The sequence below is a fragment of the Felis catus genome, chromosome D2, assembly GCF_018350175.1.
Source record: "Felis catus isolate Fca126 chromosome D2, F.catus_Fca126_mat1.0, whole genome shotgun sequence".
NCBI classification, from domain to species: domain Eukaryota; kingdom Metazoa; phylum Chordata; class Mammalia; order Carnivora; family Felidae; genus Felis; species Felis catus.
This window is the reverse complement of record NC_058378.1, coordinates 47,957,022-47,984,677: the sequence shown is the minus strand read 5'-3', so window position 1 is coordinate 47,984,677 and position 27,656 is coordinate 47,957,022. Positions and strand designations below refer to the sequence as shown.

The window sequence follows — 27,656 nt, the reverse complement described above, 5'->3', positions numbered from 1 at the left end:
AATTAGCTTTTCTTCCAGAATAGACTCTGTATGGCTAAAACGAACAAATCAGGAGATTACAGATGCTGGTGAGGATGTGGAGAAACGGGAACCCTCTTGCACTGCTGGTGGGAATACAAACTGGTGCAGCCGCTCTGGAAAACAGTGTGGAGGTTCCTCAAAAAATTAAATATAGAACTACCCTATGACCCAGCAATAGCACTGCTAGGAATTTACCCAAGGGATACAGGAGTGCTGAAGCATAGGGGCACATGTACTCCAATGTTTATAGCAGCACTTTCAACAATAGTCAAATTATGGAAAGAGCCTAAATGTCCATCAACTGATGAATGGATAAAGATGTGGTTTATACATACAATGGAATACTATTTGGCATTGAGAAAGAATGAAATCTGGCCATTTGCAGCAACATGGATGGAACTGGAGGGTATTGTGGTAAGTGAAATAAGTCAGTCAGAGAAAGACAGGTATCATATGTTTTCACTCATTTGTGGACTTTGAGAAACTTAACAGAAGGCCATGGGGGAAGGAAAGGGGACAAAAAAAGTTACAAACAGAGAGGGAGGGAGGCAAACCATAAGAGACTCTTAAATACAGAGAAATGAGTGTTGATGGGGAGCAGGGAGGAGAGAGAAGTGGGTGAGAAGCAATGAGGAGGGCACCTGTTGGGATGAGCACCGGGTTTTGTATGGAAACCAATTTGATGATAAATTATATTAAAAAATAATAGTAATAGACTCTGTATCCTTCTTCTGCATGTGCCATGCCTTTCTCTCCATCCTGTCGTGAGTGCAGAGGGCTTGTGAGGCCTTCCTGTTGGCTTAAGCTTCACTGGTGTGTTCTGTGGAGTGCTTCTGCATGTGTTACTGTGTAGTCTAGGGGAGCCTCTCCCCTTACAGATTCATTCTAACTGGTGTTTACAGAGTGTGAAAAAGGGAAAAGAGAACCAGCTCAGCTGGGACTAGGGCTACAAGCAGTTGTAACTCTAAGCTCCTCTCCCTGGGAGCTATTCTTTTCCTCCCCAACATTAATTCCTTCAACCCTTGAGAGATTTCATCTCCATCAGAGAGTCCAGCGCAGGCTGTTCTCTTCTTCCTCTGCAGTCATTCCTTTGACCCAACTCCCGAGCACCCACTCCTACCTCCACCCCACCCTGTCACCTGTAGCTTACTATAGTTATGCCCCTTCTTCCACTTACTGTTCTCCAAAGAAACTTGCATTATTGATGTTCCCTCCTGCCAGGTGTTCTGCTACCTCCCAGTTTACTGATGAAGATAATCAGCTCTAAGGTTTGATTATTCTACCTTTCTTCTCTACCTCTTTCCCAGTCTGAGCATTCCAGAATAGTAATCTCCAATGTGTCTTTCTTTATCACATAAGAGAAACCCACAGGGAATGACTTCCAGGAACTTGGAATTCCCAGTGCTCCTACAGCACTGCCAATACTTACTCATGCTCCTTGACACAGACATTAGGGATTTTGCAATGTTTTGATCACTATCCTTTCTCTCATAGAGCCTCTGCATAGTGTGGGACTAAGAATGAGCTGGGGTGTCTGGGTGGCTCAGTGGGTTAAGCATCCCACTTCAGCTCAGGTCATGATCTCACAGCTCGTGAAGTTTGAGCTCCCCATTAGGCTCTGTGCTGACAGCTCAGAGCCTGGAGCCTGCTTTGGATTCTGTCTCCCTTTTCCTCTGCCACTCCCCTGCTCATGCTCTCTCTCTCACTCTCAAAAATAAACATTAAAAAATATTTTTTTAATAATAGAAAACAAGAATGACTGAGCCAAACCCTTTGAATACTTGGAAACTTTCATTTCTCTCACCAACCATCAGCTGTTTTCTTTGAATAGCTGTTGGTATATTTCTGCCAGTTTTCATCTATTTGCTGTTCATATCATTAAGTCTAAAAGAATGGATATTTTGAGGGGTGCCCTGGGTGGCTCAGTCGGTTAAGCATCCTACTTTTGATGTTGATTCAGGTCATGACTTTGAGCCCCGTGTCAGGCTCTGCATTGACAGTGCAGACCCTGCTTGGGAGCCTCTCTCTCCCTCTCTCTCTGCCCCTCCCCTGCTTGCTCTCTCTCTCAAAATAAATAAACATCAAAAAAAAAAAAAAAAAGAATGGATATTCTGAAATTTAGCTTCACTCTTCCATCTTAAAATAGAAATCACACCACTTTAAAAAAATTAATAATCTGATATGGCCACATCAAAAAGTAAGTCAAAGACTTATGACATAATAGACATCAAAACAGTAGATCATAACAAAATGACTACAGTGGATACTGTTGGTTGCCCTCTCTTCTTCCTTTTAACAGAACCCCCAATTCTCTTCAGTATTTCCCTCTCCCCAGAGTTACCATATATCTCAGGATGCTGACTTCACCCCTTGTCCCTAAAGCAGGTTGACTGGCAAGAGCCCACTTGCGGCTCAGGAGGTGATATGTGCTGGAAGTATCTGGGAAATACCTACTCATGTTTAGAGAGAGCAACAAGCTTTTCTTCCTCTCCTCCTCCCATTCACAAGGCCATATACAGCCCTGAATGTTACTGACAACCACCTACATCAGGGGAAATCTGCCCTGAGATGAAGTATACCCCATGAATGGTAGAGCAAACAGTGAGAAAGAACCTGGGTCCTTGGGAATGGCTTGGATATGCTGGATCAACCACCCTGAGGCCCATCCTTCTCTTTAATATAGACCTCCTTTTATATGAGCTAGTAAAGCTTTTCATTGTTTAAGCCAGGTTGGGTTGGTTGTTCTGTTACCTGCAGCTGAAAGCATCCTCAGAGATGGCATTTGGACTGTTTACATGATTAAGTCCTCTTTTGTTAGCCTGTATATTTTTTAAATTAATTCAGAACTTTAAACTGATTATTAAGGATATTCAAAAAAAATCAGTGATTCTCAGATTTAGCAGAAACATAAAGATCATCTATTCCAACCCAACACAGAGCCTGAATCCTTGTATAATATTGCAGCTCTGGCTCTTTCTCTTTAACAATCCCAGTAACAGAGAGTTCTCCAGCCACCTCCCAAGGCAGCCAATTCGATTCATTCTGCTGAAAAATAACTCCTTATTACTGGCAGACTCATCACCCTTTGGCCTGAGGTGTCTATAGGAACACAGGATTTTAAGAGCAAATTAAAAAGAGGGTAAGCAGTTTGGTGCAATGGTGGCAGCAGTGGTACAGTGAGGGCATGAACAAGGCACACCGTGGACACCAATCTCCCCCAGAGTATCAGTTAGGTGGCAGAGTTGTGAATTCATTATTAAAACTCTTTTTTATGGGGGCACCTGGGTGGTTCAGTCAGTTGAGCGTCTGACTTCCGCTCAGGTCATGATCTCATGGCTCGTGGGTTCGAGTCCCGCATCGGGCTCTGTGCTGACAGCTCAGAGCCTGGAGCCTGCTTCGGATTCTGTGTCTCCCTCTCTCTCTGCCCCTCACTTGCTCACACTCTGTCTCTCATAAAAAACATCAAAAAATTTTTTAATAAATAAAAATTTTAAAAACTCTTATGGACTACCACATGTACAAATTCTACCCTCTCAACTCCCCACTGCAAGAATGATAATATTAATATAATGTTAAAGGAGAACCCCTTCTATAAAAAAGGCCTGTAACTGCTGTAAGAAACTGAAACTACAAGGGAAGATTCTGGAACACAGAGTCATTCAAATTTTCTTGTATTTTCCACGCCCTCTTTAGCAGACTGGAACACATCTTAAATACACAACAGGCAAGGGTTTTCAGCATTTTTCCCACAACAAACCAACAGAGAAGCATAAAGTGTTGTTGGGTAATATATTAATTCCACATGATAAACTAATTCCCCAATTTTAAGATAATCATCACTTCAGTCATCAATCTATTGTTTTTTTAATATATTTTAAAAGTATAACAAATTTTTGTTATCATTTTTATTTCTCTCATTGTCTCCCAAGTACTGTCATTTATCCCTTGACTTCCTTCCTCTTTTCAAGTATCTCTATGCTCTGGGTTTAAAATTCCCACTGACAGAACCATTCTTTTTTTTTTTTTTTTTAATTTTTTTTTCAACGTTTTTATTTATTTTTGGGACAGAGAGAGACAGAGCATGAACGGGGGAGGGGCAGAGAGAGAGGGAGACACAGAATCGGAAACAGGCTCCAGGCTCCGAGCCATCAGCCCAGAGCCCGACGCGGGGCTCGAACTCACAGACCGCGAGATCGTGACCTGGCTGAAGTCGGACGCCCAACCGACTGCGCCACCCAGGCGCCCCTGACAGAACCATTCTTGAGGACTTTAAAACATACATATTTTCTGGTAAAGGTTATTTCTCCAAAGGTTACACTGTCTAGCAGCTGAAACAACAGGTGACGGACTCACAGCATATTTCAGGTATCTCATAAAGCATTCTGATTCCTTTTGGGTGCCTGAGGTGAAAGGTCTGATTATGGAGGACCTGGCTTTTGTAACTATTCTGAAATAGGGCAAGATGATAGTTCCAACTTTCATAAAAACTCCGCATCAAAACTGAACTGCCCACGGTACTTTCAATTCTGTGCTGACAGTGCCACACGATATGCAGAAAAGACAGCCCTAGGTGAGACAGAATGCAGAGTTTGCAGTTTGATTACAGTACACATGTATGGCCCCCCACTGACGATGCTCCAACCAAGACCTTCAAATTCTTAAGACCGTTACAATGATGTGTTCCTGAAGCAGCAGGAACTATAAAAGGAAAGTACCTGTAACCCTGACTGCCTGTAGTCAACAACCATTCATGGCTTTTCTCTGCCAGTACTGCTGCTCCGAAGACCTTGACCTGATGAACTCTCGGCTTGCCATGATCTTAAAACCTGCTCCTTCAAATGCTGCCTAATACTCTGGACTAGTTATCTGGTTTGCTCTGACCTCTACTGTATGCTTGTTTGGGTCTTTCAGAAGGACTGGTCTTCCTCAGTTACTAAAAAAAGTTACCCAAGAGAGCACCCTGTGTGGGAACCTAGTAGACCTTTCCACACTATCTCTGTAATGCCAGTCCTAGCCTGGCTGCTGATAACAGTTCAGCAGCAAACTGTGCCCTCAGACACTGGGATAGTTTTCTACCTAGAGCCCCCTTCTCACTTATCTGCCACATGCAAGAGCATTCTTGAAGCTACCAGTATCATAACATTGCTCTAGACCACAAAGCTTCTACAAAGCATGTATCATACACTAATTAAAACAACACAGTTTTCAAACCGCTGGACTTATCAGAGTACCTGAGGGTGGTGTCAGTTTTATAACGGAAGCATTAGGAATCCCACAGCCACAGAAGCTCTAAGAGATGTGCAGGGAAAATGTCTGCACAAGAAAATCTTTCCCAGATTTTTCCAAATGCCACTGTATACTTTTTTGGCCTGCTCTTAACATGAAAATACAAACATCTGAGTAAAACTACCATTACCATTTACAAAAGATTGAGTATGTCTTCATTCGAACCTGCATAACTATATGCTACAAGAGACTCCTGTTGATGAATAAAATATCATCCATTTCCAGGACCCTTGCATCCTAGTGCTGGAGCTTGGCTCCTCTGGAGTTCCCAGAACCCCCACACCACATGTCCTCAGTCCCAATACTGCTTCCAAAGCTAGAAGTCCATTCCAGTTACACTCCCCCCTATTGACGCTGGGTGCTTCATGGGTCCTGGGTAACTCCCTCCTCTGTGGTCCCCTCTATATTTTCCCTCCTCCCTCCAATTAAAGCTGTGGCCTGGGGAAAAGAAAATCACCCCTACCAGGAAGGAATTCATACTCTATTATGGGATATAAACAAATAACTAACAGGTAACAACCACGTGGCAGAATTTTTTAAGTGCCACATCAGAGATACATACAGGTGCTAATTTCTTTCTTTTACATTTCTACCCACTACCACCCATTCACGGAGGAAGAGAATAGAGAATGGAGAGGAAGAATGGAGTCCCTAATGGGCATGTAAGTTAGATAATTTATAAATACCTTATGAAGACCTACTTAAATATAGAAAAAAACATAGTATTCACAATAACATTCTTAAACATGGAAGCAGTCCTTGAATACTTGACACAATACACAGTATATTATAAACTTATAATTTAGTAAGCCAAATTATATCCATTAGATTTTCAATACTAGAAAAATTAATGCTCAAGTAGTATAGGCCAGGATAAAAAGTACAAATGAAGATCTGTGTGGTTTGGATAAAGCAATATCAGACTTAGAATTCAGAATGGGACCAGGGTCTAAAATAGGTGTCAAGTAGGATTCAGACCTGGACCAGTCACCAGGTTTCCGAGGGAATTTAATCATGTGCTTTTGTGATGTCCTAAAGACCGATGTAGGCTATGAATCCCATTCCACCACACATGAGACGATGTGGAGCAAATACCGAGGTGAGATTACTAAAACCGACTGTGATTACTGTACTGCGAAAAATAAACCAGCCTGGCGGCAAGAATATAATTTCAATTTTTATTAATAGAAGGTAGAAAATACAAAATATTTTGAGAGTTAAATGTAACTAGAGTAAATATTTCATGATATGATTCAAAAAGAGGCATTAAAGTGTGTTGAATGATACACACTTTATGTGAAAGAAATCAGAATATTTTTATACTCATATTTTACCTGAAATACCTTGCAAAACCATATAGTCCAGGAAAATATTCTAGTCACATTTAAAACAAGCTGCTTCACAAACAAGTACTGCTTCAGCTGTTCAAATATGCATTACTCTATGGCTATGACCCATCGTAGAAACTAGGAACTGAGAAGAGCTAAAAAAAAAAAAAAAAAAATAGCTTATCTTTAAATACATTACTTTAAAAAAAAAAAGCATTTTTATCACTTGAAACTCTCAAAGGTTTCTCCCTCAAAAGCTCTTCATTAAAGAACAGTAAATTGGGGTGTGGAAGAGATGAAGTAAGTCACTTTCGTCAATCTATCCATAATAGGAGTTTAGAATATGCACTTTCAAATGGAGTCTACCTAGCAGGTTCCATTTGATTGTTAAGCCTCTTAAGATCTAAAATAGTCCCCTCATATTTTTGTTTTTCATAATAAATATTTTTTTAAAGTGAAGGGCTCAAAGTTCTAATTTTCCTCAAAACACTCTTAGTATTATCTTGAGCTTAATGGAATAATTTTTGTGAAGTTATGTAAGTTCACTTACTAAAAGACTCTAGTCTCTGTGTCTCCAAGTTCCCTGTGAGATGACAACTGCTATCAGTGCAGTGGTATGGGAAGGCCACTGAGGCCAAGACAGGAGGACAGTGACACTGAGTGACCACAAGAACTATGCTGATCAAAGCAGAGGCTCCTCCCAGTTCAGCAGAATCCTAGGTCACACGGTGTATTTGAAGAGAAAGACCTCTGCTCTCACAGAACAGCCATCAATGAATCTTGGGGTACACTATGAATGAATCACTTGTGCATGTCTTTCACAATCTGGGTGTGTGACTCTGCTTATAAACGCTAATCACCCAGCTAATACTACACAAGCATTATGCCTCCATTAGCCTAAGTCTACTTCAAAACCAAAGCCCCAAGGAAAAATATACTATTTAGACTTTCTTGTAACTGTAATCACTACTAGTTATTCACATATTACCTAAATACTGTGAATCCAACAGCAGTCCTCCCTATTTAAAAAAGATAGGCTTTTGAAATGTAGTAAATTAAATTCTTTATAGGCTAAACACCCAAACTCAGCACTAAGATGACTGAATAAAATGGGCAATATATCATGGCCTATGCAAAAGTTGTATGGAAAAAATATAAAATATTCTGAAATACAGCAAGCACCAGAAGTCAGCATAGGGTGCTTGCTGTCATGATAAGGGGTGTCTGTGACACAGTGACTCAAGATGGTGACTGCCCTTCCTCAGTGTCCTGTCACACACCCTTTTTTCTTCTGAGGCTATTCATTCTGACATTTTTTTTCTATTCCTAGGGCATCCTTTACCATCCATATGCTATCCAACTCCCAAATTTCTCTTTCTCTCTCTTGCTTAGATAGATTAGATTTCTCTCTAGAGATTGAGAATTCTGAATATCTCCAGGTGGCCCACCCACCACTACCTCACACTTGCATGTTCCTCAAGTTCACCATCAAATTCACCATCCTTGCAGCTAATCAGCTGCCCTTCCTATATCAAAGTGAATGTCTCGACCCGATGTCCCCTTCCCATGACCACCACAATCCATCAGCCACCAGCATGGCGTCGATCCCACCTCCTGTCCATCTCCTTGTGATCTGCTCACTTCTCTCATCCCCAATACCACTTCCCTGGGTTTAGGCCATTATCACACAGACCTTAGCATTAGCTTTCTGAGCGGTCTCCCCACTGGTCGCCTTCACCAAACCACAGTCACCTTATTAAAATAAAGCTCTACCCTGCACTGTTTCAGTTCCCTTAGCACCACCGTGGGTGCTCCCACCTCTTCTCACCGCACCCATCTGACACTTCAAGTTCTAGCATAATGAGTTTTTCTCAGTACCTCAAACATAGCACATGCTCTTCTCTTCCCTTGGAATTTTTGCCTTGTACTGTACCAAACACTCTTCTCCTCTATCTTCAACTAACTCTTACTTCTTAAGACTCATCTTTGACCATCTCTTCTTCCAGAAAAGCTTCCTTGTCACCATGAGACTGGGTCGGGATACTTCTCTGGATCATGGCACTTACCACACCGAACTGGGTAACTGCTTATTTTCCCAGCCAGCAGTGCGCAGAGCAGGAAGAGGGAGGCTGAAGCCTGGAGACCAATGTGCAGGCTGCTGCAGCAGTGGAGCCGACCAGGACCGGGACTACAGTTGAGGCGTGGCTGACAGAAGCACAAGGCTTGGGAGAGATCCGGGCAGCACGGAGGGCGTCTCTGTGTTAGGCAGCATTTATGCTCAACGCCTAAAGGCACGCACCATGTAATGGGTGCTTAATATATATTTGTTCCCCAAAAATGAACAAATAAATGAAGACAGAAGATAAAGACATAAGGAAGCAAACAGAAAAACACCTGAATCGAGCTCAGTATAGACTTACTGAGTGCGGCAGGGATGAAGACACAGAGCGAGTGGAGCTGGGCGAGTTTCATTATGAGGGACATGTGGTTTGCAAAGATAAAGGCCAGTGGCTGGCAGAGCAGCATGCCAAAAGCAAGTAAATGAAGAGTATGAGTGTGGAGGTTGGGTCTGAATACCAATTCCAATACTCGCCAACCGCCAACAGGGGAACCCTTGGCAACTCCTCTAACTACTCGGTGTGCTTCATCTATAAAATTAGGACGCAATGATAACACCTAATAGTATTCGAACAAGGATCAAATGAATTCAGAGTTACTATGTGTAAAGTCCTAAGAACAGTGCCTTGCACAGAATAATCATGATATAAATATATGCTAAGTTAAATAAAATAAATCCTTAGTAGTAGCTCGACCTATTTAGATGCAGTAGAAATTGGTGTGCCTGGGTGGCTCAGTAGGTTGAGCATCTGACTTTGGCTCAGGTCATGATCTCGTGGTTCATGAGTTCAAGCCCCATGTCAGGCTCTGTGCTGACAGTTCAGAGCCTGGAGCCTGCTTCAGATTCTGTGTCTCCCTCTCTCTCTCTGCCCTTCCCACACTCACATTCTGTCTGTCTCTCTCTAAAATAAATAAACATTAAAAAAATTTTTTTTAAAATAGATGCAGGGGTGCCTGGGTGGTGCAGTCGGTTAAGCGTCCGACTTCAGCCAGGTCACAATCTCGTGGTCCGTGAGTTCGAACCCCGCGTCAGGCTCTGGGCTGATGGCTCAGAGCCTGGAGCCTGTTTCTGATTCTGTGTCTCCCTCTCTCTCTGCCCCTCCCCCGTTCATGGTCTGTCTCTCTCTGTCCCAAAAATGAATAAACGTTGAAAAAAAAATTAAAAAAAAATAAAAATAGATGCAGTAAAAACGGCCACATGTGAAGTGAATAATTAATGGACGACTGCATACCTCCACTTACTGGAAGATGTATTAACAATATTTACTGTAAAATGTGAAGAATTTTTTTAACTAGAGGTTTAGGTAACACAGCAGAATTGTTTTTATACATATACACACAATTCATAGTCCATTGGGGAGACTGGTACTTCTGAGCTACACCAAAAAATACAACACCTTATTCCCATCTCCAGTCACGTACAAATCCTAGAAAAAATACAACAAAGTAAAAAAAATTTTTTGAGACAGAGAGAGAGAGAGAGAGAGAGAGAGAGAGAGAGAGAGAGAGAGAGGGAAACAGCAAGAAAATCTTAAGCAGGCTCCACACTCAGCACAGAGCCCAACGTGAGTTCCATTCCACAACCCTGGAATCAAGACCTCAGGCGAAATCAAGAGTCGGACGCCCAACCCACTGAGCCACTCAGGCTCACAGCAAAGTAGTTTTTAATATACAGCCAAGCTCAAAAGCCAGAAGAAAAAATTCTCAGGGTCCAAGAGCAAGCAAAAAATGTAAAGTCAAAACATTAGACAAGAGCCTAAAGTCTAAGGAAAGAAACTTGAATATGAATATGAATATGAATATGAAACTCTTATATGTTCACAGAGATAAACAAAAATAACATAATGCAAAGACAGGAACTTATTTTAAAAATTTATGAAATAAAAACATGTAGATATTGAAATTATAATCTCGGTGGCACAAGTAGGCCTGGCAGCAGAGAAGGTGAGTGAACAGAAAGACAATGCTGAAGAAATCCCCAGAGTGAGGCACACAGAGACAGACAGACAGGAAGCATGGAAGAAGACAGTGAGCTTTACTCCCAAAAAGGGAGAACCAAGAAACTGGGGGAGAGGCAATATTTGAGGAAATAATGAGTGAGGGTTTTCCAAAAGTGAAGAAAGGCCTGGATCCTCAACTTTTTTTTTAATGTTTTTTTTTTATTTTTGAGAGAGAGACAGAGCACGAGCAAGGGAGGGGCAGAGAGAGAGGGAGACACAATCTGAAGCAGGCTCCAAGCTCTGAACTGTGAGCACAGAGCCCGATGTGGGGCTTGAATCCACGAACCATGAGATCATGATCTGAGCTGACGTTGGACACTTAACTAACTGAGCTACCCAGGTGCCCCGGTTCCTCAACTTGAAAAACTGTAACGCACTCCTAAATTCCAAGCAGAAATGGAATAAACAAAAACAAAAGCACAACTAACCACATCATCAAAAAATCTCCAATTGGAATACACTGGGGAAGCTGCTGTCATAGGGTTCACTGCATTCTGTGACATGGCTCTTCCCATCTCTCTGCTACATTATAGGCTCCTCAAAGGGCAGAATTCTTTCCAGTACATTAACATACTGTTAATATCTGCTTGTTGCATAAATGAACAAAAGTATAAATGTGTGCATGGAGTTATATTCATGTGAAAACATTTTTAAGAGGAAACAAAATAATACAGAAGAAATATACAAATTCAAGTGTCATAGGTAAGGCATTTCTCTTTGGACCTGCTTCTTCATTTGTGTAAAATAAAGGAGTCATCTCAATGATGTCAGATATAAAAGCCACTAACAAATATTATAGGATACTATGGCTATAGTATTTTTTTTTTCATTTCTGCATTTAAAAACAAATTTGAGTGGTTTTCAGCAGGGTTACTGACAGACAAATCTGAAAAATGATCTGCCTCCTAGTTGTTTAATGCAGGTAGGACAGCTGTAAGAGAATAGTGACAACCAACAAACCACAAAGTATGACCTAGACAAATATATTCATGCACTATCCTCATTCAATTTATATGCAACATATTAAAGCCAACTGCAAATGTTATGTTTCATAACCAAACTAGACTCTTGCTTTTACCTATATGACATGGACTCTCACCTAACAAACTCTCACAGGTCATAGGTCAACATCACAGAGGTCTGCTACAGCCATTCTGTGCATTCTTCCATCTCCAGACCTAAATAAGTAAACAGCAAACCATTACCAGTCCAAAACTTGTGTGAGAATTGGCTGGAAAAAGTAAGCCTTTAATACAAGAAATAGCTAGAACCAATACTGTTGGCTTTTGACTAAGAATATTTAAAATGGCAGGATCTCAAAATTGTAATTTTACCTGCATTCAAGCTTCAAAATTAATGTATGCAAAAGAAAATGTAATAGTTCAAACTGATCAACTTGTATTCAATATTTGATAACGGTATGCTTTTTTATCTCTAGAAAAACACATGTAAGCTTATTTCTTCATTCTTAAAGAAGACAAGCCTTATAAGGTAGAAAACAATCATTTAGAAAAGAGTTAGTCAGAATTCGTTTCTTAGTGAGTGTGCTACAACTTTCTGCGAGTGCTTGACCAAACTAGGAGTTACAGTGATAGATTTGATTACCAGACAGGAAAAACATGCTAGGAAGGAGATTTTTAAAAAACACTCCAGGGATTAAGGAAAGGCAAACAGATGACAAAAGAAATCCTTGTTTCTAGGTAAGAGAATATTAATCTCTGGGCTCTTGCAGATAATGCAGACAGATTATTCAAGAAGTCACACAAATGATCTCACAGAAAGTGATACCGAACCAGAGACAGTAATTTGGGACACTATATTTTAAAGATGTATATTTATCTCTTCATTTAAACACACTTATATAAAGAAACTAGGAATGGTCCAGAAGAGAACAATTAGAATGTTGAGAGACTTAACTTCGTAATAAATTAAACAATGATTTTTATGTTGCAGAGTAAGACTGATGGTTCCTGAAGAAAAAAGTAAGACCACCAATAAAAGAAAGCTATAGAGAGTTTGTTCTTAACATTGGATCTCAAATCACTGGTCACCCAAAAAAGAAGGGAACTGCTTTTGGATGTACAAGGTCAGTGCCATGGGAGATGCCCTAATGGTGCCCCAAGAACAAGCAAACCACAATGATACAGAGCAGGTTCAAGCATTAGACTGGGAGTTGGTTTAGAGGGATCCTGGGAGCATTAAACTGGGAGTTAGGCTAGAATCTGAAGATTCTGGGATGTTAAAACACATACTGTTTTCTTCAGGTTCCCTATATTAAGCTTTTATTATTTAAAAGGGAATGATTTATCAAATAGAAAAAAGAGATTAATTAAGAGGTAAAAGTGTAGTGATTATGCCTCAAAATACTTGTTACCAATTGAGAGGTCATCTTTTCAGAATATGTCAGGTAAAGATGAGCACAGTATTAGCTGCCAACATTCATATGTTTTCATAGCAAATATAAATGTGGTTAGACGATCATCATTCTATAAGTGCACGTAAACTTATGTGTAAAAGCAAATGGAATAGCTGTGTGCTTAATTTACTGAAACTAAAGTATATATAAACCACCTTTCCAGTAACATCTTATTAAGATAGAAGTGTTTATCAATAGATGTGTAGAAGCATTAAAAAAAAAAAAAAAAAGATGAGCATCATCCTGATGCTTCATAGTAAAATTAGAAGCAAGATGTTGAGGCCAATGGGGATAGTAACAAATTGTTTATAAATATATAAAAGAAAATACCACTTTTCTTTTTCCATGGAGCTTACTATTTCAATGTAAGCTAATTGCTGAATTACCTTGATGTGGGCCTGTTCATTCCATCCAGATCAATTTCATGTTAAAGGGGTATGAAAAAGAAAGTTAAAAATGTATTTCCTTTTTTTTTTTTTCTTGTAGAGAGAGAAAGAGAAAGAGAAAGAGAGACAGAGAGAGCATATCCCAAGCAGGCTCCGTGCTCAGTGCAGACCCCAATGCAGGGCTCGATCCCATGACCCTGGGATCATGACTTGAGCCAAAATTAATAGTCAGATGCTCAACCGTCTGAGCCACCCAGGCACCCCCAAAAATGTATTTTCTGAACAAGCTTGTAGTATGTGTTCTAGGAATAATTAGGGTGTGCTTACTCAATGCACTAGTGCTCAAAGCTCTGGTTTGAAGATGACACATGGTGGGGGAGGGGGGCGGGGGGGCAGCGGGCAGGAAAGAAGAGGGCAGAGCATCCACTTTGCTCATCTAGATCATGGCAAAAGTGAGTGATTCCATTGCCAAGCGCTTCTTACTATCTCAGCAAAGTCTGCAGCAATGTGGCAGCTTTTTCAACTATGTAAAGATAGTGATTTTTTCCACAAGAAGTGGCAATAGCAACTTTCTGATTTGTCAGCTGATCTCAGCAGAGCAGTCCAAGGGTGCTGGGATTAACTGTTCCTGGAAACCCAGCTTGCTCCTCCAGCCCTTGAATTACCCTGTAAGCGTCTACTACTTCCCTGTATGAAATCCCTTTCCTCACACTAATTGGAAATAATGCTGTTGCTTACAGTGGACCCTGTTAGTAACAGGCTAAAATGGACATTATTCTTGAAAATAATTTACAAATACTGTCAAATGAAATGTGTATTTCTAAACATTGATTTGTTGGCCAAATACAAAACTGTCTTTTAGACTTTTAAAAATACATATTAATAATCCTACTTATGTGCACAGAAGGATATTTTAATCTTTATTTATTTTTGAGAGAGACAGAGTGTGAGCAGGGAGGAACAGAGAGAGAGGGAGACACAGAATCTGAAGCAGGCTCCAGGTTCCAAGCTGTCAGCACAGAGCCCAATGTGGGGCTTGAACTCACGAACCGTGAGAACATGACCTGAGCTGAACTCGGCTGTTCAACGGACTGAGCCACACAGGTGCCCCCAGAAGGATATTTTAAAACAGGCCTGAACACAGGAAAAACATCATATAATGGGAAAATGCAACAGAGGAATGAGAAAAACATGGATTTTTTTTTAAATGGTGAAATTATTTGCGTGAAAAAGAAAAGAGAACTGGTGAATAAATAGAGAACTGGTGAAGAAATACAGAAAAACCTCAGATTAATCAAATGGAAACGTATGCAAGATATACAATTATGCTGAAATCAGAGAAGAAAAAAAGTCTACAAAAATGTCTACTACCTGATATCTTAACTGAGTTTTTTTTTTTTAATTTTTTAATGTTTATTTATTTTTGAGAGAGACAGAGCATGAGCAGGGGAGGGGCAGAGAGAGAGGGAAACAGAATCCAAAGCAGGCTCCAGCATCTGAGCTGTCAGCACAAAGCCCGAGGCAGAGCTTGAACTCACAAACCGCCAAATCATGACTGAGGCTGAAGTCAGATGCTTAACCGACTGAGCCAACCAAGCGTCCCTGAGTTTTAGTTTTAAATAAATTTTTTAAAGTTCAATATGGATCTTATGATCAAAAAGTTGAACAGAGACATGAAAGACATAAAGGATCCAAACCGAACTGAGATGAAAAATACACCATTAAGATTAACAGGTTAGAGAACAAAAAAGAAAAGATTAATAAACTTACAAACATAGCAATGAGAATTAGCAAAATAAACACAGAAAGAAAATATAAAATTTTAAAAAATTACAAACATAACAATGGTAACTATAAGAGTTAATGTGTGAAATGAAGTCCCCAAAGAAGGGAGGGAACAGAAAAATATATTTCAAATCCAAAGGTAACTGTAAACTCACAGATCCACAAAGCTCAACAAACCCCAGATACATGAAAAAAAAGAAAAAGAAAGGAAAAAAAAGGAAGCTGAAAAATTCATTACCAGCCAACTCACACTACAAGAAATGTTAAAGTCCTTCACAAAGAGACAATGAACACCAGAAATGTTATTTATAAGGGTAAATAGATATTTTTGTAATATTTTAATCTCTTTAAAAATGTTTTAAAATGCTGATACTGTAATTCTGGGGTTCATAACATATATATATGAAAAATGTATGACAACAATACCATGAAAGCCAGGAGGAGAGAAATGAAAGTATACTATTGTAAGGTTTTTATAGTATACGTAAGTATTATCACTTGAAGGTAGACTGTGATAAGTTAAAAATGTATACTATTATAAACCCTGATAAGAAATAAAAAATAAATTAAATTAAAAACGACTAAAACAAAGTTATAGCTTACAAGCCAACAAAGAATAAAAATCTGGGGCACCTGGTGGCTCAGTCAGTTGAGTGACTGAGTCTTGATTTCAGCTCAGGTCATGATCTCATAGTTTGTGAGATCAAGCCCCACATCTGGCTCTGCACTGACAGAGGCACGGAGACTCTTGGGATTCTCTCTTTCTCCCCCTCTCTCTCCACCCCTACCCCATTTGCACATGCGTGCATGCGCTCTCTCTCAAAAATAGATAAACTTAAAAAAAAGAATAAAAAATTAAATCTTAAAAAATAATTAACAAAGCCTGAAAGAGATGAAAAGGAGAAACAAAGGCAGATGAGACAAATAGAAAATGAATAGGAAGATTTAACCTATCAATAATGTATCAATAATGGCATTAGATATAAATGGCCCAAACATCTAAATAAAGAGCAGAGACTACCACACTGGATAAAAAGACCCAACCACATGCTGCTTATACAAGAGCACTTTAAATATAAAGGCACAAATAGATTAAAAGTAGAAAGACAGAAAAGATGATACCATACTAACACTTATCAAAAGAAAGTTGCAATGCCTATATTATTATCAAAGTAGATTTCAGAGCAAAAAATATTATCACCACAATAAAAATAATCGTTTCATAATAATAAGGGGTTAATTTATCAAGAAGCTCAAACAATCTTAAGTGTTTATGCATCTAATAACAGAGAATCAAATACATGTAGCAAAACTGGGAAAAATAAGACAAGTCCATAATTACCATCAGCAATTTCATCACTCTTTCAACTAATAGAACAACTAGATTCAAGGATAGAGTAAACTTGGAAAACACTATCAATTTGACCTGACATTTATAGGACACAGCATCCAACAACAGAGGAATACACATTCTTCTAAAGTGTACATAGCACATTTACCAAAAGAGACCATGTTCTGTGCCATAAAACAAGCCTTGATAAATTTTAAAGGATTTAACTTATTTAAAATATGTCCACAGACAAAATGCAATTAAATTAAAAATAAATAAGAGCAAGATCTCGGAAAGTCCAGAAATTTTGAAAATTATATAACATACTTAAAAATACCATGGATCAAAGAAGAAATCAAAAGGAAGTTAGAAAGTATTTTGAACTGAATAAAAATGAAACTCAAAGCAAAATTTGCTGGATGCCACAAAAGCAGAAATTAGGAAATTTCTAATTGCTAAATACCTACATTAGAAAATAAGAAAGATCTCAAATAAATAACTTTGGCTTCTACCTTAAGAAGCTAGGAAAAGGGGGCGCCTGGGTGGCGCAGTCGGTTAAGGGTCCGACTTCAGCCAGGTCACGATCTCGCGGTCCGTGAGTTCGAGCCCCGCGTCAGGCTCTGGGCTGATGGCTCAGAGCCTGGAGCCTGTTTCCGATTCTGTGTCTCCCTCTCTCTCTGCCCCTCCCCCGTTCATGCTGTGTCTCTCTCTGTCCCAAAAATAAATAAACGTTGAAAAAAAAAAAAAAGAAGCTAGGAAAAGAAGAGCAAATTAAACTCAAAGGAAACAAAGAAAACAAAATGATGAATATCAAAGCAAAAGCCAAAAAATAAAGAAAAAAGAAAAAAATGACAGAGAAAATCTATGAAAGAATTCTTTGAGTTCACTTAAATTGATAAACCTATGACCAGATGATCAAGAAAAAAGGATAATCGGTGCTACAGGCTGAATGTCTGTGTCTCCCCAAAATTCATATTCATATGTTGAAATCCTAAGGCCCAATGTGGTTGTATTAGGAAGTGGGGCTTTGCATGCGATTAGGTCAAGATGGCAGAGCTCTCACGCGTGGATTAATGTCTTTATAGAAGTCTTAAGAGATATCCCTCACCACTTCTGCCATGTGAGGATATAATGAGATGTCTGCAACCCAGAAGAAAGCCCTCACCCTGGATCATGCGGGCACCTTGATCTGGGACTACAGAACTATGGGAAATAATTTTCTATTGTTTATAAGCCACCAAGTCTGAGGTATTTTGTTATAACAAACCAGAATGGACTAAGACAATAATAAACATTATAAACAATTCTATACCAATAAACAATGAAACTGACCAATTCTATGAAAGACACAATCTATCAAGGTGCATTCAAGAAAAAACAGCTAACTTAAATAGCCTTATATTAAAGACATTGAGACTGTAGTTTAAAACTTTTTCACAAAAAATTTCCAGACCCAGATGGCTTCACTGGTTAATTCTACCAACCTTAAGGAAGAAATAGTAATGCCAACTCTAAACTCTTCTAAAATACTGAAGAGGAGGAAATAATTCCCTAATCATTGAATGAGGCCGGTACTGTTGCTATGACAAAATCAGACAAAAACATTACAATCAAAGAAAACTATGGACCAATATTCCTTTTGAACACAGATGCAAAAATTCTAGACAAGAATTTTAGCAATTCAAATCCAATAATTTATAAATATATTAATACATTATAACCAAGTATGCTTTATTCCAGAAATGTAGGGTTGGTTTAACATTAAAAAAAAAAAAACAAAACAAAAACAAAAAAACACCAACCAGGGTACTTTGCCATATTAACAAACTGTGAGGGTTACTTTTATGTGTCACCTTGACTGAGCTAATGGATTCCCAGATAGCTGATAAAACATTATTTCTGGGTGCTTCTATGAAGGCATTTCCAGAAGTTGTTCATATTTCAATGCCCCCAGTGCATCATCCAATCCAATGAGGGCCTGAATAAAACAGAAAGAGGAAGAGTGGATTTTCTCTGCTTGTGCTAGAACATCCATCTTATACTGCCCTTGGATATCAGTACTCCTGGTTCTCAGGCCTTCAGACTCCAGCCTTTGGAATCAAACTGAGACTTATATCATCTACTTCCCTGATTCTTGGGCCTTTGGATGTATACTAAATTATACCACCAAACTTCCTGATTCTCCAAGCTGCAAATAACAGCAGCCTGGTCGGATTTCTCAGCCTCCATAATCATGTGAGCCAATTCCCATAATAAATCTCATACCTGTATCTATAGATAAAGATATCCTATTGGTTCTCTCTGGAGATCATTGACAAATACACAAAATAATAAAAACCATTATGATCACCTCAGTAGACTAAACTGTAGGAACTCTTTGGTACATATGACTCCATCCAAACCTCTGCATTAAAAGACTTGAACAAACACTAGTGTAGTTTCTAACTTCTCATGGCTGTATTCCTAGGATGATGATTCCAACCCTCTTAAGTTCCTGCCTGGGAAAACTCAAGATTGCCAAAAGTATTTACTGTTTGTTCCAGCCAATCCCTGAAGACAGAGCCCCTATCTCCCAATCTTTATGGGCGAGTACAAGCCTAACTTGAATAGGCATGAAGTAGCAAACCCAGCTGGCTTAATCACAATGACCAAATTCTCTTCCAGCTTTTTGTAAATTTTTACATCCCTGACTCTACTCAAGCCCCTACTCATTTCCCATTTGTTCCTCCTTTCTACTCCCTCATTATCCTTTTAAAACATCGAGTCACCTCCACACAAAAAGAAGCGGAGTTCAGTTCACACTGGACTTTCCTCCCTATCACAATAGTTATTACTGAATAAAATCTGCCCTTGCTGCTTTAACCAGAATACAGATTTACCTATGGGGCACCTGAGTGGCTCAGTCAGTTAAGCACCCAACTCTTGATTTTGGCTCGGGTCATGATCTTATGATTCATGGGTTTGAGCCCTGTATCGGGCTCTGTGCTGACAGTGCAGAGCCTGCTTGAGATTCTAGCTCTCTCTGCCACTCCCCAACTTGTACTGTCTCTCTCAAAATAAATAAATTTTTAAAAAGAGGGGTACCTGGATGGCTGTCAGTTAAGCGTCTGACTTCAGCCCAGGTCATGACCTTGCAGTTCCTGAGTTTGAGCCCCACATCGAGACAGAGCCCACTTCAGATCCTCTGTCCCCATCTCTCTCTGCCCTCCCCCACTTGTATGCTTGCTCTCTAAAAATAAACATTAAAAAAAATTAAGAATACAGCTTTATCTTTGATAAGACACAAAAAAACATTTGACAAAACCCATGATCCATTCCTAATCAAACTCTCAGCAAACCAGAAATAGAAGGGAACTTCTTCAACCCAACACAGGGTATCTACTAAAAACATACAGCTAACATCATACTTAATGCTGAAAGAATAAATGCCTTTCTCCTAAGATCAAGAACAACACAAGGATTGGAGGTTTTCACTAGGACCAAAAAGCAGGGAGGCATCCAGGTAGAAAAGGGCAGGGTAAAACTTTATTCACAAATGATACAATTGCCTATGTAGAAAATTTAACGGAATCAAAGCTACTGGAACCTAATAAGTGAGTTTGCCAAAATTGCAAACAAGACACAAGATACAAATATCAACACACAAAAATCAATTTTATCTTTATGTACTAGCAACAAGCAATAAGAAATTAAAATTCTAAAAAACAGCACCATTTACAACAGCATCAAAAATACCAATTAAACAGGGATAATCTGACAAAAGGTATGTAAGACCTATCTACACACTGAAATCTAGAAAACATTGCTGAGAGAAATTAGATAAGACTTAAAGAGGAGGCATACCTTGTTCATGGGTCAAGACTCAATATTTTTTTTAAATTTTTTTTAATGTTTGTTTATTTTTTGAAAGAGAGAGACAGAGTGTGAGTGGGGGAGGGGCAGAGAGAGAAGGAGACACAGAATCTTAAGCAGGCTCCAGGCTCTGAGATGTCAGTACAGAGCCCGATGCAGGGCTCAAACTCATGAACCATGAGATCACAGCCTTAACCAAAGTCAGACGCTTAACTGACTGAGCCACCCAGGCGCCCCAAGACTCAATCTTCTTAAGTGTCGGTTTTCCCTCAAAGTGAACTACAGATTCAATAATCCCAATAAAAATCTCAGAAGACTTGTGTGTGTGTGTGTGTGTGTGTGTGTGTGTGTGTAGAAACTGACAATCTGATTCTTAAATTCATATGGAAGTACAAAAAAACTAAAATAGGCAAAACAAGTTTGAAAAAGAACACTATCTGATTTTCGAAAGTTATTAAACTGTAGTGTTTATGACAATGTGGTATTGGTATAAAGATAGTCAATACATCACTGAAACAGAAGAGAGTCAAGAAATATGCACACACATAATGGGCAACTGATTTAAGATAATGCAATGGAGAAAAGACAGTCCAGTCTATTCAACAAGTGGTACTGGAACAATTGGGCATTCATATACACAGAAAATGATACTAGATATATACCTCATACAATATACAAAAATTAATTCAAAACAGATCTTAGACATATGTGTAAAACCAAAAGTATAAAAGTTCTAAGATGCTATTTGCAACTTTGGGTTAGGTAAAGCTTTCTTAATAGAATACCAAAAGTACAATATGTACAAGGGAAAAAAAGGATAAATTTGACTTCATCAAAATTAAAAAATTTAAAACCAAACTTTAGTCTTCAAAAGACATAGGCAGGAGCATAAAAAGACAATTCAGACATTGGGAGAAAACATTTATAAAGCACGTATCTGATAAAGGACTTATATCTAGAATACAAAATGCAAAAATAAGAAAAAAAACACCATTTTTTTAAATGGACAAAAGATTTAACAAGGCTCTTCAACAAAAAAAACGTAAGGATGGTAAATAAGTACATGAAAAGATGCTCAACATCATTACTCATGAGGGAAATGCAAATTAAAACCACAATGAGATGCCAGTATACACCTGTTAGATACTAAAATGAAAGACAGCCATAGCAAATGTTAGCAGAGATACAGAAGAACTGGAACTCTCCACGTCTAGTAGGAATGTAAAGTGGTGCAATCGCTTTTGGAAAACAGTATGGCAGTATCTCAAAAAGTTAAACATACATCTACCATATGATTCCACCCTAGGTATTTACCCAAGGGAAAGGAAATATATGTCCATACGAGGGCTTGTACGAATGTTAGGAGCCTTATTTATAACAACCGCAATCTGGTTAACAATCCAAATGTCCATCAACAGGAGAATGAATAAACAAATTGTAGTGTATCCATACGATGAATACTACTCAGCAAGTAAAGGACATAACTACTGATACACACAACTTGGATGAATCTTGAAAGAATTAGCCTTTAAAAAGAGACAAAAAATACGTACAAAGAGACAAAAAGAGTACAAAAAGTATATAACTCCATCTATATAAAACTCTACAAAACACAAACTAATCTAGAGTGAAATAAAGCAGATCAGTGACTGCTTGAGGAAGGGGTTAGAGAAGGGTGGGAGGGAATGATTACAAAGGGCATGAGGAAACTTTTGGGAGTGATGGATACGTTCACAATCTTGCTTGTGAAGGTACTGTACACCTTAAATATGTACTGTTTAGGGGTGCCTGGGTGGTTCGGTTGGTTAAGCATCCGACATCAGCTCAGGTCATGATCTTGCAGTTCATGGTTCGAGCTTCATATCAGGCTCTGTGCTGACAACTCAGAGCCTGGAGCCTGCTTCGGATTCTGTGTCTCCCTCTCTCTGCCACTCCCCCACTCATACTCTCTCTCTGAAAATAAATAAGCTTTAAAAAATAATAATAGTAATAATAATAATAATAATAATGCATATGTTCTATTTATTATATGTCAATTTTACCTTAATACAGTTGTCAAAAATGAAATAAGGGGTGCCTGGGTGGCTCAGTCACTTAAGTGTCTTACTTCGGCTCATGTCAGGATCTCACGGTTCATGGGTTCAAGCCCCACATTGGGCTCTGTGCTGACAGCTCAGAGCCTGGAGTCTGCTTCAGAGTTTGTGTCTCCCTCTGTCTCTGCCCCTCCCCCACTCACGTCTTGTCTCTCTCTCTCTCTCTCTCTCTCTCTCTCTCTCTCTCTCCCTCTCCCTCTCCCTCTCAAAAATAAATATTTAAAAAAAATGTTTTTTAATGAAATAAAACATAAAAAATAATCTTGAAAAATGTAAAGGTGGGGGCACCTGGGTGGCTCAGTTGATGGATCATCTGACTCCTGATCTCAGGGTTGTGAGTTTGAGGCCCACACTGGGTATGGAGTCTCCTTAAAAAAAATAGAGAAAGAAAAATGTAGAGGGACCTATCAAACCACAAAACACAGTTAGGTCTAGATAAGAAATTAACTGATAACTCTCTAAACTATAAAGAAAAAGAAAATATCTCCCCAAAACACTATAAAGAAAATGTTTGTTTAGAAGGAATGCAAACCACCTCCATATCAGGTTTCTAAATGCAGACCAGAGTCTGGAAAGTAATGGATCAATACTTAGAAAACACTAAGAAAAAAAATACTCAAGGAACAGCTACCCAATTCATAAGCAATAGGAGCAGAAATCCTTTGATGAATTATAAAACAATCCTCTTGTTTCCATAGTGGTTCCCATACCATTAAAACTAAATTCATTCATTTATTCATCAACTGTATTGACTACTCTGTAAATGTCATGAACTCTTCTTAGAACTGTATAGATATGGGCTCATGCAATGGGCGTTAGAGAACCACACATCTATAAACATGACAAAATGTCGATGTTAACAGCTGGATTATTTGATTCTGTAAACTGCAATGCCTCTCTTCTCACAAGATTCAAAAGGAATAAAATTCTTATTGATGTAATGAGCCATCTCATGTTATCCTACCAGGAGACTGTGAGATAAAGTTCACCTTTGCGGCTCTAAGAAGAACAAATGATGGAGGGAAGGAAGGAATGCCTCTCTCTGCAGAGCTTCTCTTACCCTCCCCTCTCTTCCTCTCCCAAACACAAGCCATCAGAAATCACACCAAAGGATTCTTTTTTGAACTCACCATACCAAGGAAACTGGATAAAGGAAAACTCTAATGGACAAAAATGTGCCTTCCAAACCAATTCTGATACCATATTTCAGAACTCTGACACCTACAAAAATCATTTTCAGCAATATGCCAGTTGCTGCCAAAACTCATGGGGCCCTTCAAAGCTCCTGTCTCAGCTGCAATTCCAGTATCTGTCCCCTCACCTTGGCTCCCTGATTCCCAAAACTGTCACACTGCCATCAGGTGTTCCAACTATTCCCCACGCTAAAGTGAAACAGAATGGTCCCTCTTCCCAATACCAATTAAAATCCTGATTCCAGGAGCACTTGGGTGGCTCAATTGGTTAAGTGTCCAATTTCAGCTTAGGTCATGATCTCAATGTTTGTGGGTTTGAGTCCCACATCAGGCTTCGTATTGACAGTGTGGAGTCTGCTTGGGATTCTCTCTTTACCTCTCTCTACCCCTCCCCCACCTGCGCTTTCTCTCTCTCTCTCTCTCAAAAACAAATGAACTTATAAAAAAATCCCAAATCACAGAGGGAGGAAGGCAAACCATAAGAGACTCTTAAATACAGAAAACAAACTGAGGGTTGATAGGGGAGTGAGGGGAGAGGGGAAAATGGGTGATGGGCATTGAGGAGGGCACTTGCTGGGATGAGCACTGGGTGTTATATGTATACGATGAACCACAGGAATGTACCCCCAAAACAAAGAGCACACTTTACACACTGTATGTTAGCCAATTTGACAATAAGTTATATTTTTTTTAAAAAATCCCAATTCCATGAATATAGCCGTTAATACTACTTATCCAAACCTTAAAAACCCCCATTAAATAGATCAATTCAATAAGTATTTACTGAACATCCACCACAACAAATCTGTAATAGGGTTTTATATCAAAAAGAATATCTCTTCCTGGGCTAAAATGTTGGACTTCTTCCTTTACTCCTAACAAGTATAGCTTGCACATATATACTCCAAGAAATTCCTGCCACCTGGTGTCCAAATTCAATACTGCAATGAATAGGGACCAAGCAACCTCAGCTTGGTATAGGCAGGCAAGCACCCTAGACTAAAAAAATGTACTATTTAGTGGTATTTAAAAATCCATTTGGGGGGGACACCTGGGTGGCTTAGTCGGTTAAGCATCTGACTTCGGCTCAGGTCATGAACTTACAGTTTGTGGGTTCAAGCCCTGCATCGGGCTCTGTGCTGACAGCTCAGAGCCTGGAGCCTGTTTTAGATTCTCTGTCTCCCTCTCTCTATGCTCCTCCTGTGCTCACACCCTCTCTCTCTCTCTGAAGAATAAATAAATATTTAAAAAACATTTTTTTAAATGTCAATACTATCCAAAGCAATCTACATATTGAATGCAATCCCTATGAAAATAACACCAGCATTCTTCACAGAGCTAGAACAAACAATCTTAAAATTTGTACGGAACCAGAAAAGACCCCAAATAGCCAAAGCAATCTTGAAAAAGAAAACCAAAGCTGGAGGCATCACAATCCTGGACTTGAAGCTGTATTACAAAGCTGTAATTATCAAGATAGTATAGTACCGGCCCCCAAAACAGACACTCAGATCAATGGAACAGAAGAGAGAACCCAGAAATGGACCCAGAAACATATGGCCAACTAATCTTTGACAAAGCAGGAAGAATATCCAATGGAATAAAGACAGTCTCTTCAGCAAATGGTACTGGGAAAACTGGACAGTGATGTAGAAAAATGAACCTGGGACCACTTTCTTACACCATTCACACACAAAAAATTCAAAATGGATGGAAGACCTAAACGTAAGACAGGAAGCTACCAAAATCCTAGAGGACAAAGTAGGCAAAAACCTCTTTGACCTCCGGCCATAGGACCTTCTTATTCAACATGTCTCTGGAGGTAAGGGGAAAAAAAGCAAAAACGAACTACTGGGACCTCATCAAGGTAAAAAGCTTCTGCACAGTGAAGGGAACAATCAGCAAAACTAAAAGGCAATTGACAGAATGGGAGAAGATATTTGCAAATGATATATCAGATAAAGGGTTAGTATCCAAAATCTTTAAAGAACTTATCAAACACAACACCCAAAAGACAAATAATCCAGTGAAGAAATGGGCAAAAGACATGAATAGTCACTTCTCCAAAGAAGACATCCAGATGGCCAACTGACACATGAAAAAATGCTCAATATCACTCATCATCAGGGAAATACAAATCAATACCACAAAGAGATACCACCTCACACCAGTCAGAATGGCCAACATTAACAACTCAGGCAACAGCAGATATTGGTGAGGATGTGGAGAAAGAGGATCTCTTTTGCCCTGCTGGTGGGAATGCAAACTGTTGCAGCCACCCTGGAAAACAGTATGGAGGTTCCTCAAAAAACTAAAAATAGAACTACCCTACAACCCAGCAATTGCACTACTAGGTATTTAACCAAGGGATATGCTGTTTCGAAGGGGCACATGCACCCCAATGTTTACAGCAGCACTATTGACAATAGCCAAAGTATGGAAAAAGCCCAAATGTCCATCGAGTGATGAATGGATAAAGATGTGGTACATATGTACAATGGAGTATTATCCAGCAGTCAAAAAGAATGAAATCCTGCCATTTGCAACTATGTGCATGGAAATAGAGGGTATTATGCTAAGTGAAATTAGTCAAAGACAAATATCTTATAACTTCACTCATATAAGGAATTTAAGATATAAAACAGATGAACATAAGGCAAGGGAAACAAAAATAATATAATAACAGGGAGAGGGACGAAATATAAGAGACTCTTAAATATAGAGAACAAACAGAAGGTTGCTGGAGGGGTTGTAGGAAGGGGGATGGGCTAAATGTGTAAGGGACATTAAGCAATCTACTCCTGAAATCATTATTGCACTATATGCTAACTAACTTGAATGTAAATAAATAAATAATTAAATAATTAATTAATTAAAAAATTTTTTTTAAAAATTAAAAATCCATTTGGGCTAAAGGGTTCTAAGAAAGACCATTAATTTAAATGAATCTTAAATGAAGACTATTAACTTAAGTGAAAACTGAAAGAATATAGGAAAGATTATTTGGGGGGTATTCTCCCATCTCCAGCAACTTGAGGAAAAACTGAAATACTGAAAATACTACATCCAAAACCCACCTACTCCATTACCGCCCTGGCCAGCCTTTCAATCAATGCTGACCACACTCCTCCCAGGAGCTCAGCAAAATAGAAAGGGTGCAGACTGACAATACAAACAACTGAAAAAAGGAAAACACAAACTAAGAATATGGAGAGCCCTTTAAATTTTTTTTTTTTTACATTTATTCATTTTTGAGACACAGAGAGCACAAGTTGGAGAGGAGCAGAGAGAGAGGGAGACACAGAATCTGAAGCAGGCTCCAGGCTCCAAGCTGTCAGCACAGAGCCCGACGCAGGTCAGATCATGACCTGAGCCAAAGTCGGATGCTTAACCAACTGAGCCACCCAGGCGCCCCTGGAGACCCCTTTTAATTTATATTGTACCTTTTCATTTTCCACAGTCCATGTACTTCAAGAGCTATGATATAACAGATTTCTTTGTTTTTTTCTAATAAGTTCATTTATTTTGGGAGTAAGAGAGAGTGTGCGCATGAGTGAGGGAGATGCAGAGAGAGAGGGAGAAAGAATCCCAAGCAGGCTCCACTGGCAGCGTAGAGCCCAACACGGGGCTTGATCTCAGGACCATAAGATCATGATCTGAACCAAAATCAAGAGTTGGATGCTTAACGGACTGTCACCCAGGTCCCCCAACAGATTTGTTTTTTTTCTAATTATTTATGAAATAAAGCAAAGAATGGTATCCCATCAACTATAATCACTCACCTTCAAACAAGACTTAATACTTTCTGATTTAACAAGGATTCTTTAGAGTCATCAGGAAAGATTTAC

At 39.1% G+C, this 27,656-nt stretch overlaps 1 protein-coding gene across 10 annotated transcripts in view; it reads right to left on the bottom strand.

The window, feature by feature from the left end:
• The window catches only part of MARCHF8 (membrane associated ring-CH-type finger 8), a 125,260-nt gene that overhangs the window by 47,810 nt on the left and 49,794 nt on the right, over window positions 1-27,656 (bottom strand). The gene's annotated exons all lie outside the window — the stretch shown is intronic.